Source organism: Dendrobates tinctorius, unplaced genomic scaffold (assembly GCF_039654945.1).
Source record: "Dendrobates tinctorius isolate UK_male_01 unplaced genomic scaffold, ASM3965494v1 ptg000060l, whole genome shotgun sequence".
Lineage (NCBI taxonomy): Eukaryota > Metazoa > Chordata > Amphibia > Anura > Dendrobatidae > Dendrobates > Dendrobates tinctorius.
In genome coordinates this window covers 61243054-61259461 of record NW_027361728.1, presented here as the reverse complement: position 1 = coordinate 61259461, position 16408 = coordinate 61243054, and the positions used below count along the sequence as shown (strand labels likewise).

At 45.5% G+C, this 16408-nt stretch overlaps 1 protein-coding gene across 1 annotated transcript in view; it reads right to left on the bottom strand.

Moving 5' to 3' along the window:
- VEPH1 (ventricular zone expressed PH domain containing 1) overlaps positions 1 to 16408 on the bottom strand; it is a 915267-nt gene that overhangs the window by 129373 nt on the left and 769486 nt on the right. The window lies entirely within an intron of this gene.

The window sequence follows — 16408 nt, the reverse complement described above, 5'->3', positions numbered from 1 at the left end:
GTCCCACGGGCATGCTCAGTAAGGGAAAAGCAGGACTTTTAGTCCCAGGAGCATCTGTTTGCTGCTGACTCACGCATGATATAATAGTAGAGCCAGAAGGAGCAACCAGATGCCTAGCATTAGCCTGGGTAAGGTGCTGGGACCGATGTCTCTGCTGAGCAGCCTCCTCTCCGGCCGGAGGGGAATGGGAGACCGCAGAAGGCAAGGCTCGAGTTCCCTCCTGTGCAGAGGCAGGAACTCGACGTCTAACACACGGACTCCTTTAATAATCTTTATTAAACCATACTTATGACCTCGCCTAATTCCACCGAAGCCCTCAATCTCCTGTAATAAACCAAAAATAAAAAACAACAGTATACCATACCTGTCTGTCGTTCTGTCCCACGCTGTAATCCATGTCTGGGGGATGAACAGTTTTCAACCTGGACGGTCCCAGATGTGACCGTCCAGGCTGAGAACCACGGGTGACTGAGCAGCTGCAAGCACGGCCTCAGTGACCAATGGTGACGTCATAGAAGTTACGTCCGGTGATGGAAGCTCCGTTCCCAGCCGGGCTGAACTGCCGTGACCTCGGTGAGATCCCAACTAGCACCGTGAGAAAATCTCTCACAGTGGGTTCGCCCATCTCTACTAACTAATATTATTTTCCTCTAAAAAGAGCTGATTTGTAGATTCTGGTAGTGGAAGAAAGCCTGCTTGTCTCTCCATAATCCCACAGTCTGTCCTAATCCTAAAATATACAGCACACAATGCAAAATAACAGAGATCTCCAGCATGTACTTGCAATGATGATGTGAACTGATAACACCCAAGTGCCTGCCTTTCACTCTTTCTACATTTTAAATCTTCACCCTCAGTAGCTCTTAAATGAGCTTTTTAAATCAATAAATCTCCCTATACGCTCCTTTCACTCTCCCTACGCTCGCACTACACTCTCTTCACGCTGTTTCCAGCTGCAATGTGTGCAAGATGGCACTGGCAGGGATTAAATATCCCCTATGACGCTATAAGACCAGCCAATCTCAGTAATGCCACACCAAAGATGTTACCAGCATTATTGTGATTGGCAAGCAAGTCCAGCATGTTCATTGGCTGCAATTAAAGCGCTAAACATGCAGGGCGGGTCACTCGAATATACTGAGGCGAATACCAAATTACTCGCCAAGTAACGAATAGCCCAAGAAGCGTACTATTTGTGCGAGTAACAAATAGTTTCGAGTGTATCATTAATCATATCATGTTCTTTCCTTTTTGTAACTTTGGAGAAACCCCAACCCTGAGCCCAACCCTAACCCTAAGCCCAACCATAACCCTATGCCAAGCCCTAACCCTAATGTAAAAGAATGAAAAGAATGAAAGAAGTAAAAATTATAAAATAAAGAAAAATAATCTGACTAAGGGGTTGACACGGAGGGTAATTAGCAAGGGGATGCACAGCGAGACACAACAACCCAATTGTTATCCTAATTACTAATTATTGAACTTTTGATCACTGTGATATGGTCTATCACAGTGATCAAAATTCAGCAACAATGCGGTTGCCCATTGCAAGCAGGCAGATCATAGGTGTGCATTGTACATGTGCCCGCCATTTTGCTTCAAGAGAAGGAGGAGGAGGCCCGGGGGATTGCGGATCCAGTACTAAGGTACCGTGGGAGGCCTGGATACATTATTTCTCTCTCCTCTTACATGTTATATCATGTCAGAGAATAGAGAAATAATTTTTTAGTCGGATCACACTTTTTTTATGTGATTGGGGACCAGATAAACTGGCCCTGATTGTGATCTTCAGGGTCTCAGCTAAACCCGGTAGGCGGTAGCTGAAACCCTGGAGATTTTCTGACTCTGGGAGACATAATATACTTATTCCCGATTGCCGATGTAATGCACATAGGCGGTCTTACAGGGTTAATAAGTATATAAAGCATTTAAATAGTAACCGTCATTTTAATTGTTATTTCATAAATAAATTGTGCACATGAAAATAAACAACTATGTAATATATCTTATAAGAGAAATCTGATTACAAAGTGTTAGAGTTAGTGGATCGCACTGAATATAAAAGATGGTAAAGTGTGATTGCAACCCCGGCGTCCACCGAGCAGTGATGCGAAATCGCAGCTATTGAACAATGCTCCGGACCACCAGGTCTTTACGTTCCCATAACGACGTAGCTCACTCCAACACCCTGTCTGTCAAAAGGGACACCACAAATCCCACTTTGGCCCATTCAGACGTGAAACATGAACTCAGTAGCTCCACCTGAATCGAGCAATGGTTCACGAATCCCCTGCAAGCCTTGCTATCCCCAGAAAACTTATTGGGGAGCGGGAACTGTGGAAAAAAGGAACAGGAGTCACAGCTGAAACCCTAGTAGCGGCTTCACTGGCTGCCTGCGCCTCTACTGCGGATCGATCCACAGCTGAGTTTGCTCGCTCTAACGTGGACAACCTTCTCTCCATCTGCTGGATATTGCGTGGTAGCTGCTGCTTGTCTGCCATTGCTAGCCAGACCCTGGAACTAAGATACTGTTAGGGTTAGCAGATTGCCCTGAATATAAAAGATGGTAAAGTGCGATTGCAACTCGGGGTCTACCGAGCGGTAATGGGAAACTGCAGCTATTGAACAATGGCAAAGCGAAGCTGAGAGCAAGCACTGTAAACACACCGAGTTAAATGTCACTCAGTGTGAACAGAGTGCAAAATACCTGACTCTGTTACTCCACAGAGCGGTATTACTAAAGGAAACACTCAAGACTATACTCTGTTAGATGTCACAGGAGTATAGTGATAATGATGCTAGTTGGAGATCCCTATAGCCATCCCCTAGGGAAGATTAGGCTGGTGGTTGAGCTTGATCTGACACTCGGCTGTGCAACTGCACTGCGACTTAGGATGCCCGGAGTCACATGCTGAGCTAAGCGGGAGTTCCCACCCTACACTGTCTGCCTAAACACACAATCGCTAGCAGCTGCACACGTGCACACAGGGTGGTCGCATATCCACCAACACAGCAAACACATATGATCTTAGCACACTTATGCACGCTCTAGGGAATCTTTTATTTGATCCTGTTCAAGTCCAGTCAGACAGGACCTTTGCTCGTAGACCAATTTGGAACTGCCACGTCACCCGAGCAGCTGATGACCGACCACCAATGAGAGGTCGCCACCTCACAAGCATGCTCATTTGGGTGATTTCTGGACTTAGCCTCTTTACCGCCAGATCGTGGCTGCCTATTGCTAGTTACTATATAGCTTTGGCTGGAGAGCCAGCAGTAACCAAGTGAACAGCACGAGTCTGAGCAAGACGCTGAGACTGACTTCTTTGCCGAGCAACTCCCACTGTGGCTGAAGCAGAATGGGAGACTGCAGAGGCAGACAAGGCTTGGGATTTACCTAGTGCAGTAGGAGAATCTCAGCTCCTAACATGGTCCCCCCTGGTGACGTTCATCACACTCGAAAGCTGCAATGAGCTGAGGGGCATGAATGTGTTCAATCAGCTCCCAGGCTCTATCCTCTGGCCCATGACCTTTCAAGGCCACCAAAAAATATTTTTTGCCACACACCATCTTGAACCCGACAATGGCATTGACCTTGAAATCATCTGAGGATGTATTCGAGCTCCCGACAGGAGTTCCAGAAGACTGGGTCATATATACAGGTTTCAAGAGAGAGACATGGAAGGTGTCGGTGATGTTCAGATGTGGAGGAAGGCAGAGACGATATACCACAAGATTCACCTGTTCCAGAACCTTGAATGGACCCAAATAGTGGGAAGCAAATTTAGTGGACTCTACCCTCAACCTGATATTGTGAGCAAAGAGCCACACTAAATCGTGAGGGGCAAAAACTGGAGCGGGACGATGATGCGCATTGGCAGAGACCCTCATTCTCTCCTTAGAGGCCTTAATAGCATCCTGCGTGCGATTCCAGATGTTATGCACATCCACAGCCCAATCCACCACCCTAGGATCGAAAGACAAGACGGGCATGGGCACAAGTACACACGGGTGCTGACCATAATTAAGGAGGAATGGCATCTGCCCAGTGGAATCAGTGACGGAGTTATTCAAAGCAAACTCTGCCCAGGGCAGCAAGGATGCCCAGTAGAGTTGAGTGACTTTGGTCGGATTGGATTTCATGAAACAAAATTTCATCCGCTCAATGCCGACTTTTATTCCCCATTGACTTGCATTGGGATTGGTTTTCGGACGAAAATCTGACTTTTTTTGCCCTAGTCGGACCAGTTTAATCTGAAACAAATTTTGTTTCATGAAACCCGATCCGACCAAAGTTGCTCAACTCTAATGCTCAGTCATCATGCCTGGCAGAAACAAAGTGCCGTAGGTACGTGATAAGAGTCTGGTTGGCCCTCTCCACCAGTCCATTCATCTCAGGATGGTTCACTGAAGAGAGATTGAGTCTATGCTTAATAGCCGACAAAGCTTCCTTCAGAACCGAGACGCGAATTGGGGACCCCAATCGCTGACAATCTTGTCAGGCATCCCATGAAGGTGAAAGATATGTTTTACGAAAAGTACCGCCAAGGCCCGTGATGAAGGCACGTGTGGGAGAGGAACCAGATGAACCATTTTGGAGAAATGGTCGGTGACTACCCAAATAACCTTGTTGTTATGGGACTTGGGCAAGACACAATGAAATCCATCCCGACCATCTCCCATGGCCTATGTGCCACCAGCAAAGGATGTATCAAAGCCCGCGGATCTCTGCTGGGATGACCGATTCCTGGCATATGAGATGCAAGCCTGATCATGTTCCCTTACATCCCGCGCCAACCGAGGCCACCAATAAGTTCTCGCCACCAGCTCAGTGGTCCTTTTGATGCCGAAATGCCCTCCTAACTTAGAAGAGTGAAGTTAAACTGGGAGAAGAATAAACACCATCTGGACTGGCGAGAATTCAGCCACTAGGCCGTCTGCAAGTACAGCAGATTTTTGTGGTCAGTAAAGACCTGAAAGTGATACCAAGTTCCCTCTAGGAGATGTCTCCACTCAAACAAGACTAGCTTCATGGCCAATAACTCCCGGTCCCCGATGAAATAGTTCCTCTCCGCCGGTGTGAAGGTCTTGGAAAAAGAAGAAACATAGGTGTTTCCGGCCATGAGCATCCTTCTGGTATAGGACTGCTCCTTCACTGACGGAAGAGGCATCCACCTCCAGAATGAAGGGCTTATCCATATTGGGCTGATGTACCATAGGAGCCCTAGCGAAATGGGACTTCACTGAAGCAAAAGCTGTTATGATTGAGTCACCGTAGGAGGCAAAAACAGAAATGCTAGCTAAGTCCAGAAAACCAGAGAAGTTGACAGCTATCGGATTGCAGACCCCTGAACCTATCAACACAACTAGCAGTAGCCGTGGGGGGTTCCTACGATGCCCTAGACCCCTCGATCGCTGCCGGAGAATTAAATAGGCCTAAAGAAAGAAGGGGGAAATCTAAACTGCCCCAGAGCAGACCCCAAAGCAATAGGCAGCCAACCAACATATAATGACGGTGAAGCAAGATGAAAATACTAACACAGACAGAAAGATAGACTGAGCAAAGAGGGGCCCAAGCTAACTAGATAGAAAAGGACAGGAAGGCTGCTGTCTGCAATCCGTGAAAAACCCTATGAAAATAAGAGCCAACAGACTGACAGTGAAAAAGGCCCTGAAGACGCTAGGCTTCAAAAAAGCTATGTCAGTACTCAGGAATATACTGAAGACAGAGCTACAGGCAAAAGGAGATTCAGCTCACCCCAGCAGGGAATGGCAGAATACTGAAAGCAAGGAAAACAAAAAACAAAAAAGCTAACAGGCAAAACAGAAAACTTAGCTTTAGAGGAGCAGGAATCAGACTGGTGTCCTAGAAGTCCACAGAGAAATCACCCGCAGGGCAGAAGGGCGTCGGCAGCCTTATATCCAGTCTGTGACTCCACTCAGCCAGTCATCCTCATTAGACTCAGGTGCCTGATAATCAGGCTCACTACCTTCCTTCACCAGAATAGGGAGTTCACCAGACCCCAGTGATGAAGGGGAAAATGAACTCACAACAAAAAGCCTTGGAGACTTCCTATGACCACTGTTAGGAATTAGCTTCCTTTTTGGTGAGGGCTACCAACGGAGCTACCAGGGTAGAGAAGTGAGGGATGAACTGGCGATAGTAGTTGATAAATCCCATAAAGCGCTGCACCGCTTTATGGGTATGCGACTCTTGCCAGTTCATCACAGACTACAGTCAGTTCATCACAGACTCCAGTTTGGCAGGATCCATAGCCAACCCTTTGGCCAAGATAATATACCCAAGGAAAGGCAAAGATTCCTGCTCAAACACACACTTCTCTAACTTAGCATAAAGGGAATTAGCACGTAATAACTCAAAGACTTTACAGACATCTCTTCGGTGAGTGTCAATATCTGGAGAGTAAATAAGTATATCATTCCGATACACTACTACCAAGGAGGATAATAACTCCTGAAACATGTCATTAACAAAGTCTTGGAAGACTGCAGGAGCGTTATAGAGAATGAATGGCATTAACAGATACTCCTAATGACCGTCCCGCATGTTAAACGTGGTCTTCCATTCATCCCCTTCACGAACATGAATCAAATTATAGGCACCACCCAGATCTAACTTGGAAAATACTCTTGCCCCTCGCAGTCTGTCAAAGAGCTCCGAGATGAGCGGCAAAGGGTATTTATTCTTGATGGTGATAGCATTCAACCCCCTATAATCAATACACGGATGAAGTTCCCCGTTCTACTTCTGAACAAAGAAGAACCAAGCACCAGCAGGAGACACAGACTTCCTAATGAAACCTCTGTCCAAATTCTCCTTGATGTATGGAGGCATAGCCTCTGTCTCCAGGAGAGAAAAAGGCTAGACATGCCCATGAGGTAGCTCTGAGCTTGGGATGAGGTCTATGGGACAGTCATAGGGTCGGTGGAGAAGGAGAGTCTCCGTGGCTGTTTTAGAAAATACGTTGGTGTATTGCCAATATTGTTTAGGAAGGGGGGTTAGATCGGTGTTGACTTCAGAGGATCTGACCTAAACTTGGGCCTTCAGACAGCATCCCTCACATGACCTACTGCAACCCAGTATACTCCCAGTGGCCCAGTCAATGTGAGGAGAATGGTGACGTAACCAAGGTATACCTAACAGTACCTCATCAATACCCTCAGGAATGACAAGCAAAGAAATTAACTCTTGATGACTTGGAGAAATTTCCAGAGAGAGGGGAACGGTCTGATGTGTGGGTGGATAATGCGGACCCTTTTACCACCCAGATGGTGTTCAGCTTGGAGAGCATCACTAGGGGTATTGCATGCCGTTGGGCAAAGGAGGAAGACATAAAATTACCCTCTGCCCCGAAATCGTTGCAGACCACTGAAGGAAGTGAGGTCGACCCATAAGACAGTGTCACCTTAAACGTTAATTTAGATGACACATCTGACGAATCTGGAGCGCCCTCTCCAATAGCCACTAAAGGCGGACGTTCTCCCTGATGCCTGGGACACCTGTCGGCGAAATGAACAGCCTGCCCACAGACAAGACAAGTTGGAGGGAGACGTACGGGATGGGATTTAGCCTCCGCCCAATGACCCACCAAAGGCTTCCCTTGTGCGCTAGTCCGAGTCGGAGACCCCAAAGGATTGGTAAAATTTGGTGCCAACCGAATCCTTTGCCTACACTGGGCTCGTTCCAACCTTCATTCGGTCTACTGAGGATCGATACGAGTGAATATGGATATTAAATCCTCCTGTTTAGTGGGAATCTCCCTCGTGGCCAAAGCGTCCTTAATGTGGTCTGCAAGGCCCCTTCAAAAGATCGGGACCAAGACCTTTTCTGGCCACTCCATCTCGGAAGCTAACGTCCGAAACTGAATAGTAAACTGGCTGGTCGGAAAAGAACCCTGCATCAGGGCCAGGAGTTGGAGTCCAGCGTCATGGGTAACCCACTCCAACGCCCTGTCTGTCAAAAGGAACACCACATATCCCACTTTGGCCCGTTCAAACGAGAAACGTGAACTCAGTAGCTCCAGCTGAATCGAGCACTGGTTCACAAATCCCCTGCAAGCTTAGCAATCCCCAGAAAACTGAGCAGCAATTGGTGAAAAAATGGAACAAGAGTCGCAGCTGAAATCCTAGTAGCGGCTTCACTGGCTGCCTGCACCTCTACTGCGGATTGATCCACAGCTGAGTTTGCTCACTCTAACACAGACACCCTGCTCTCCAGCTGCTGGATATTCTGCGGAAGCTGTTGCTCATTCGCCATTGCTAGCCAGACCCTGGAGCTAAGATACTGTTAGGGTTAGCGGATTGCACTGAATATAAAAGATGGCAAAGTGCGATCACAACCCGGGGTCCACCGTGCGGTGATGGGAAACTGCAGCTATTGAACAATGGCAGAGCGAAGCAGCGAGCAAGCACCATAAACACACAGAGTTAAATGTCACTAAGTGTGAACAGAGTGCAAAGTATCTGACTCTGTTACGCCACAGAGCGGTATTACTAGAGGAAGAACTCGAGACTATATTCTATTAGACGTCACAGGAGTATAGCGATAATGACGCTAGTTGAAGGTCCCTATAGCTACCTCAGGGAACTGATTGTGCTCGATCTGACACTCGGCTGTGCAACTGCACATGCGACTTAGGATGCCCAGAGTCAGATGCTGAGCCAAGCGTGAGTTCCCATCCTACACTGCCTGCCTAGATATACAATTGCCATGCTAGCAGCGGCACATGTACACACAGGGTGGTAACATATCCATCAATACACCAAGGAACCTTTTATACATTCCTGTTCAAGTCCTGTCAGACAGGACCTTGCTCGTGGACCAATCCGGGACTGCCACGTCACCCTAGCAGCTGACGACAGACCACCAATGAGAGGTCGCCACCTCACGAGCATGCTCAGTTGGGTGATTTCTGGACTTAGCCTCTGGAACGCCTGATTGCGGCTGCCTATTGCTAGTTACTATAGCTTTGGCTGGAGAGCCAGCAGTAACCAAGCAAACAGCATGAGTCTGAGCAAGACGCTGAGACCGACGTCTTTGCTGAGCAGCTCCCACTGTGGCCGAAACAAAATGGCCACAGAGGCTGACAAGGCTTGGCATCTATCCTGTGCGGTGGGAGAATACCGGCACCCAACACGTTTCCTGTTTCCACGTGTACTATTAATTCATGAAGTATTAAATAAAACAGCGGTTATGCTTTAATATGCATATTGCCAAATACATTGAAAGTTTATTTTCCATTTTCTACAATCTCCCTTATATACTTATCTACTATATAATTGTCTAATTCTGTCTGTCTGTCTGTAATGGAAATCCCACCACGCTGATTGGTCGCGGCAGTTAGGCCATGACCAATAAGCGACAGTTGCTTAGTCGTCGTGGCAACACGGACACATTGCTTATTGTACAGGCACATTACAGCTGTTAAAGGCATCACTGCTGCGATGCTCATTACACAGGCACAGTCCTGTATATATTCTAGAGTACAATACATTAGGTAATTAGGTAACAGTAGAACAGTGACTGCAGCTCTGGGTGTAACTTGAGTACAATACATTAGGTGACAGCAGAAAAGTGAATGCAGCTCTGGGAGTAACTGGAGTAGAATACATTAGGTTAGATCTGAAAAGTGACTGCAGCTCTGGCTGTAACAGGAGTATAATACATTAGGTAAGAGCAGAACGGTGACTGCAGCTCTGGGTGTAACTGGACTACAATACATTAGGTAAAAGCAGAACAGTGACTGCAGATCTGGGTTTAACTGGAGTACAATACATTAGGTAAAAGCCGAACAGTGACTGCAGCTCTGGGATTAACTGAAGTACAATACATTAGATAACAGCAGAACAGTGACTGCAGCTCTGGGTGTAACTGGACTACAATACATTAGGTAAAAGCAGAACAGTGACAAGCTCTGGGATTAACTGAAGTACAATACATTAGGTAACAGCAGAACAGTGACTGCAGCTCTGGGTGTAACTTGAGTACAATACATTTGGTAAGATCTGAACAGTGACTGCAGCTCTGGCTGTATCAGGAGTATAAAGTAATACATTAGATAAGAGCAGAACTGTGACTGCAGCTCTTGGTGTAACTGGACTACAATACATTAGGTGTGACTGCAGCTCTGGGATTAACTGGAGTACAATATATTAGATAACAGCAGAACAGTGACAGCAGCTCTGCTTGTAACTTGAGTACAATACATTAGGTAACAGCAGAACAGTGACTGCAGCTCTGGCTGTAACTGGAGTACAATACATTAGGTAACAGCAGAACAGTGACAGCAACTCCGGGTGTGACAGGAGTATAATACTCTAGATGGTGGCCAGATTCTATCGCATCGGGTATTCTAGAGTCTCTGTTAAAATAAAAAATACTTATATGCTCACCTTCCGACGACCCCCGGACTCTGTCCCTCCTCTCACCACGCTCCCGGCATCTTCCGGTCCCAGTAATGCTTAGCGAGAAGGGCCAGAGATGATGTCACTCTCACGAGAGCGCGATGTCATCAGCGGTGTTTCACGCTAAGCATTACTGGGACCGGAAGGTGCCGGGAGCGTGGTGAGAGGAGAGAAAGAGTCCGGGGGCCGTCGGGAGGTGAGTATATCACTATTTTTTATTTTAACAGAGACTCTAGAATACCCGATGCGATAGAATCGGGCCACCATCTAGTAGCACTAATAAATGCTAGAGATGAGCGAACCTTTTAAGGTTCAATTTGGCACGATGAACATCACAATGTTCTCTGAACAGCTGGCCAAACTTATCCGAACCCCACTGAATTCAATGGAAGGCAAAACTAAACACATAAACACTTTTTTTGGGGGGCAAAATCTGCCAAAACAGCATTAAGTTAGGGGCAGACACCAAGAAAAGTGGCATCAATTGACCCATTGTACAAATAGTAGAATAGTTTTTCGATGACTTATGAGGAAGCTATTACACCTTCATTTAGTAAAATGAAAAGCTCTTTATACTATCAAAAGAGATTATTAATGCACTCAACCATGTGAAAATGCCAAGGCGTCTTCCGTTTGCACTGCCAGTCTATAAATAACATCAATGCATACATCTGCTCTCCAAAAGAGATAGTTTTATACAATTTAAGTAACATAAAACATCTGATACTGCAGTGTCTGGTCAAATATGCTGCTGGCTATCTCTGGTTACCATCCGCTTTCACCTAGAGAGATAGGTTGTGTACGTTATTTTAATTATGCGTTTTGCGTGAATTCATTAAGCACAAATCAAAGTACTTTGAAAAATTTGGTGAAACCAGCAAATTTGAAATTAAAAAGATCCACCCATCTCTATTGAGTAAATAACAGTTTGTGTTTTAAAAACTAACTAAGCCTGGCTACCGGAATTTTCTAAAACTGCAAATCCCATTTAAGGAGCACTGTAGTATTTTTTCAACAAGTAGATATAATACATTTATACATGTAAAATCTATGGACTGATTAAATGTGCATTCGTTTTATATAAAAAACATTGTAAGTTATGCAGAAAATCCTAAGATGTTTTTGTTTTCTGCTGCAATAATATACTTGATCTTTCAGGTAAGACTTTCATGTGGTGTGTTATGCAAAGCCCATGCAAACCACATTATCTAATAACTTCCATCTGTCAAAACCAAGCAGAAAGCTCACACTTCAATGCTGGATCATCATTAGTGATGGATAGTGTATACTTGCAGGAACATTTTTTTTCTCTCTAATAACAATTTTCTGATTAGGTATTTGTTCTGGAATCATTCTGGAATAGTGCATGTCAGCAATGAAGGGAAAATCTGAAGAACATTGCAAGTCAGCAAAAAAGGAGAGTCATGTAAGGCCATGATGACTAGAATGGCATACTCTTGTAATGATTCTTTATAAGTAAAATATTCCAAATCAGTCTGGATATTTGCACACTGACAGTGAATGGATCCAGAACACATGTTCACTTCAATTAATAAATTGAACTGAAGATATACAGTAAAACTAGATATTTGTACTCACCGCAAAATCAACTTCTCGTTAGATATATTTGAGTAAAAAGTACTGTGACTAAGTGAAAAAGTGCTATATCTGCCTGGGGGTGCTATACTCTCTATTCAGACACTAGGCAGCTCAGTTTAGTGTCAAAAGCAGTAGGATAGCATCCGAAAACCAGTAAGAATTCAACAACTAAAAATCTCAAAACTAACATAACCTGATCCCAGGGAATAAAAACACACTGGCCACAGGCAACCAGACCTGACTTCTGGACCAGGAACAAGAAAGTTTGGGAACAATGTACTCCCAATGTATGCAATGACAAATGGATTTTACAGTAAGTACAAAAATCCAATTCTCTTGTTAATAGCAATGAAGAATACAGTTCCAAATGGAGGGGGAAACAACAATTGACAGGAGTCTCCAGCACCAGATGATCAAAGCTCTCATCGGCAAAAGTCATACAATGGCTCTTTAAGAATTTGACAAAGGTATGAATAGATGCATAACTGAGAAACAGAAGTCTGAAGCCTGACTGCCACTAAATCCTAACCTGCCCTTGAGCAATGAGTGGTTACCCAATAGGATGTTGAATTGCCCTTAGCCTATTAAGCTTTCACAATAGCAGACCTGATCCATTGAAGATGATTGTCCTAGAGACTGACAGACTCTTGCGTAGCCCATCAGTGGCCATGAAAAACATATATAGTAGGAACATCAGAAGGCTGTTGATACCAAAAGATAGACTCTGATAGCTCTAACCAGATCTAGACAATGAAAAGAATGCTACTGGGATGAATAAGAGATGGACAAAGGTGTAGAGGAAGATCTCATTGATGTGGAAAGCAGATACCCCCTTTGGATGAAAGGATGGCATGGAGTTCAAGACTACATACCTTGTTCTGATGGAGAACAAGGAAAGGCGCCCTGTAGGAAAAAGCAGCAAGCTCAAACAAACTGTACATGAGGGTTATGACCATCAGAAATGTTATTTTCCACAAAAGGAACCTGGGAGATATGCTATGGAGAGTGTCAATGGGAGACTCCTGCGACAGAACAAGGTAGAGGTCCTAAGGTTTCACTGGATTTCCATAAGGAGGAATGGAATGAGCCACCCCATGGAGGAAGGTCATAATGTGTTAGTGAAAAGCTGGGTGGTGGAACCACTGTGTCGGGACCAAAGTAAAGGCTGGAGGGGCATAACAAGGAGCCTCACCCAATCTGACCTCGGATACACAACAGCATATGATATCATCATCTGAGGAGATAAAGGAAGTGGACTAGTTGCTAAACCAGGACTGACCTTGGGTAGATGGCAACTGACCTCCCAGGGACGGGTAGGAAGGTCCAGTAGATGCAAGCAAGTGATGTAAGAACACAGGAACCACGGATACAGAATGGACTAGCTGATGTACAGATGAGCACTGGCAGGTGCAGCTGGACTGGTTGACATAGAGATGAGCACTGGCAGGTGCAGGTTGGATAGACTGAAGTAGAGGTGAGCACTGGCAGGTCAGCTGGACCAGCTGACGTAGAGATGAACACTGGCAGGTGCAGCTGGACCAGCTGATGTAGAGATGAGCCCTTTCAGGTGCAAGTTAGACTGGCTGAAATAGAGATGAGCACTGGCAGGTGCAGGTTGGACTGGCTGATAGACAGGCTTGTGGGCACAGCTGATAGGTAGGTGGGCATGGTTGACAGACAGCCTGGTGGGCACAGCTAATAGACAGGCAGTTATAAAGGAATATGTGCACTGGGACCTAAAAACTAACAAGAGTTTTCAACACTTACATTGCTGAAAAGGCACCTCTCATCAGATGGAGGTGCCTTAAATAATTGGCTTGGGACCCCTTTAGGATGGTGTGCATTGTCCCTTTAAGGTGTCGTGATCAGGCACACACTAAGCACAATGCCCAGGGATCTACAAGCAGTGTGCAGCTGGCAACAATAGTCCCATAAATGTAAGGTGATATGGAGACAAGGGACAACCCTGCTCCAACACCATATGCATAAGCTCAAAAACTGATATAGAAACCAGGAGAAGCAAAAGAGCATGCAGTCACTTTAATATAAAAAATATCAAAATTCTTTATTAAATACCAATAGTACAACACAAATAACAATGAAGTGCTTATGAATAAATGTGGGCCATAGATCCCAAGGATCACCCCCTCAACCTCCCCAAGATGGAAAACCTGGCGAGTAACACAATTAGGAATATAGCACATATCCTGTCACATATCATAGTACCATGTCAGCATCCAAAGGCTGAATCTCTACAAATCAATGGCAAGATAAGATTCCAGTGCTGCCTGCTATATGGGCATAGTGAAGGTATACCATAAAGAAGTGCCCACAAAAGTTGCAGGTAGACCCATATGGCGACTTACCAGGTAGGGGAGGGAGAGGAGAGCCCAGCCGTGGAACCCCCAACGCGCATTTCGCGACGTCCCCCGCCGCTTTGTCAAGGAGGCGATAACTCTAAGTGTCCCAGTAGGGCCTTGAAATAGCCATTGACCCCGGTCATGTGACCGGTATCCACCAGTAACGTTGGCGCTTGCGGCGCATGCACCATGGCGTCTGCAGGTCCTTCACTGTAGTCCGGCGTCTAACACAGTACGCAGATGCCGGCCACAGCGCGGAGCCACAGATAGCATGGCGATGCGCATGGCCGTGAGGGCAGTGGATCATAAAAGCATCTACATTAGGCCCAGGATCGAGACAAGGGGCCAGGGCAATATATAAGTTAACCCTCTATCGCCATTTGAAACTATGCACAGGACTAGAAGTCGCCTCAATAGAAATAATGCAATATATAAGTTAACCCTCTATCGCCATATGAAGCTATGCACAGGAGTAGAAGCCGCCTCAATAGAAATAATGCAACAAATATGCAGTAAGACCATAAATATGATATAAACCACCTCAGTAAACATATAGCAATACAATAGGTATGCACTTAAGATAATAAATACATCAAATGAGCATATAATTAGCTCCATAAAACATCCTAATTAAAGTACACCACTAATAGAGGAGCCATTATGTGCTTGATTGTAGCAGATGGTACTGTATGTCAGATCCACAATATAGTGCCAATCCAAGAACAGACAGGGACTCACTGAATAATACATAACTAAAGGATTAGAAAGAATATAAAAACAGTAAATACAGTATAAAAACAAAGAATTAAAAACAACCACTGCTGAGCAGCATGGGAAATATAAGGTCATGCGGGCACAGTAAAAAGGAAAAAACAGGGAGATGTCAGTATATGAACATATATCTCTTCATGTCAATTCCAAACATAGTAGGGAAACATTTCGATAACCCAGGAAGAGGAAGAAAAGTGGGTCTAATATCAAATTGCATAAGGGTTTATAAGAATGGGGTGAAACTTAGAAACTCCTTAAGGCCTCTCGGGCTCATGGTGTCCAACTGGACAATCCATTTGACCTCCATTTGCCCAAGAACTTTTTTGTAGTCACCTCCCCTTATTCCCATGTGCAACACATCAATTCCCCTAATTTTTAACAATCCTGCATCGCAGTTGTGGTGTGCCCGGAAATGACAGGGAATAGTTTTAAGCTCTAAGGGGTCAGATGTGGTCCTGGCTGCACCAATGTCCCGCACATGTTCACGTACTCGCACCCTCAACTCCCTGGTGGTGAGGCAAACATAGATTTTGAGACACGGGCATGTGGCATAATATATAACATTTGTCGTGCCACATGATATCCGTTGTTTGATCTTAAATTCTCTCATACCATCCGAGGAGCTGAAGGTGGAGCAGTGCAGGACATTGGCGCAAGCCAGGCAGTGTCCACATGAGAAGGATCCACATATCGGACCACTAGACCCAAAAAAGTTTTTAGGGGTAGGTACATAGTGGCTCCATACCAGAAGGTCGCTCAAATTCCTTGAGCGATGTGGCATCATGGATGGGGAATGCCCCAGGACGGACCTCAGGGATAAATCTGTCTCCAGAATGGGCCAGTGTTTTTGTAAGATGGCGCGCATATTGTGCCATTCATGATTATATGTAGAAATGAACCGTATAGGTCCATCTCTATTTGTTATACCACTCTTCTTGGTTGGTTGTAAAAGGCCACTGTGTGGGCTATGTCTTGCCCTATTGTAGCCCATCTTAACACACCTACGGCTATAACCCCTCTTTAGGAAGTGATCACTCAGGTCGTGGGCTTGTCTCTCGAATCGATCATTGGTGGATCAGATGCGTCGCATGCGGAGGAATTGCCCGACCGGGATGGCCCTCACCGTGGCCGGATCATGGGCCGATGATGCGTGCAATAAAGAATTTACGGAGGTGGGTTTCCTGAATACGTCCATCTGGATGTGCCGATGCAGGTCGACCTCCAGACGGGCGTCCAAGAATTCCACACTCCTG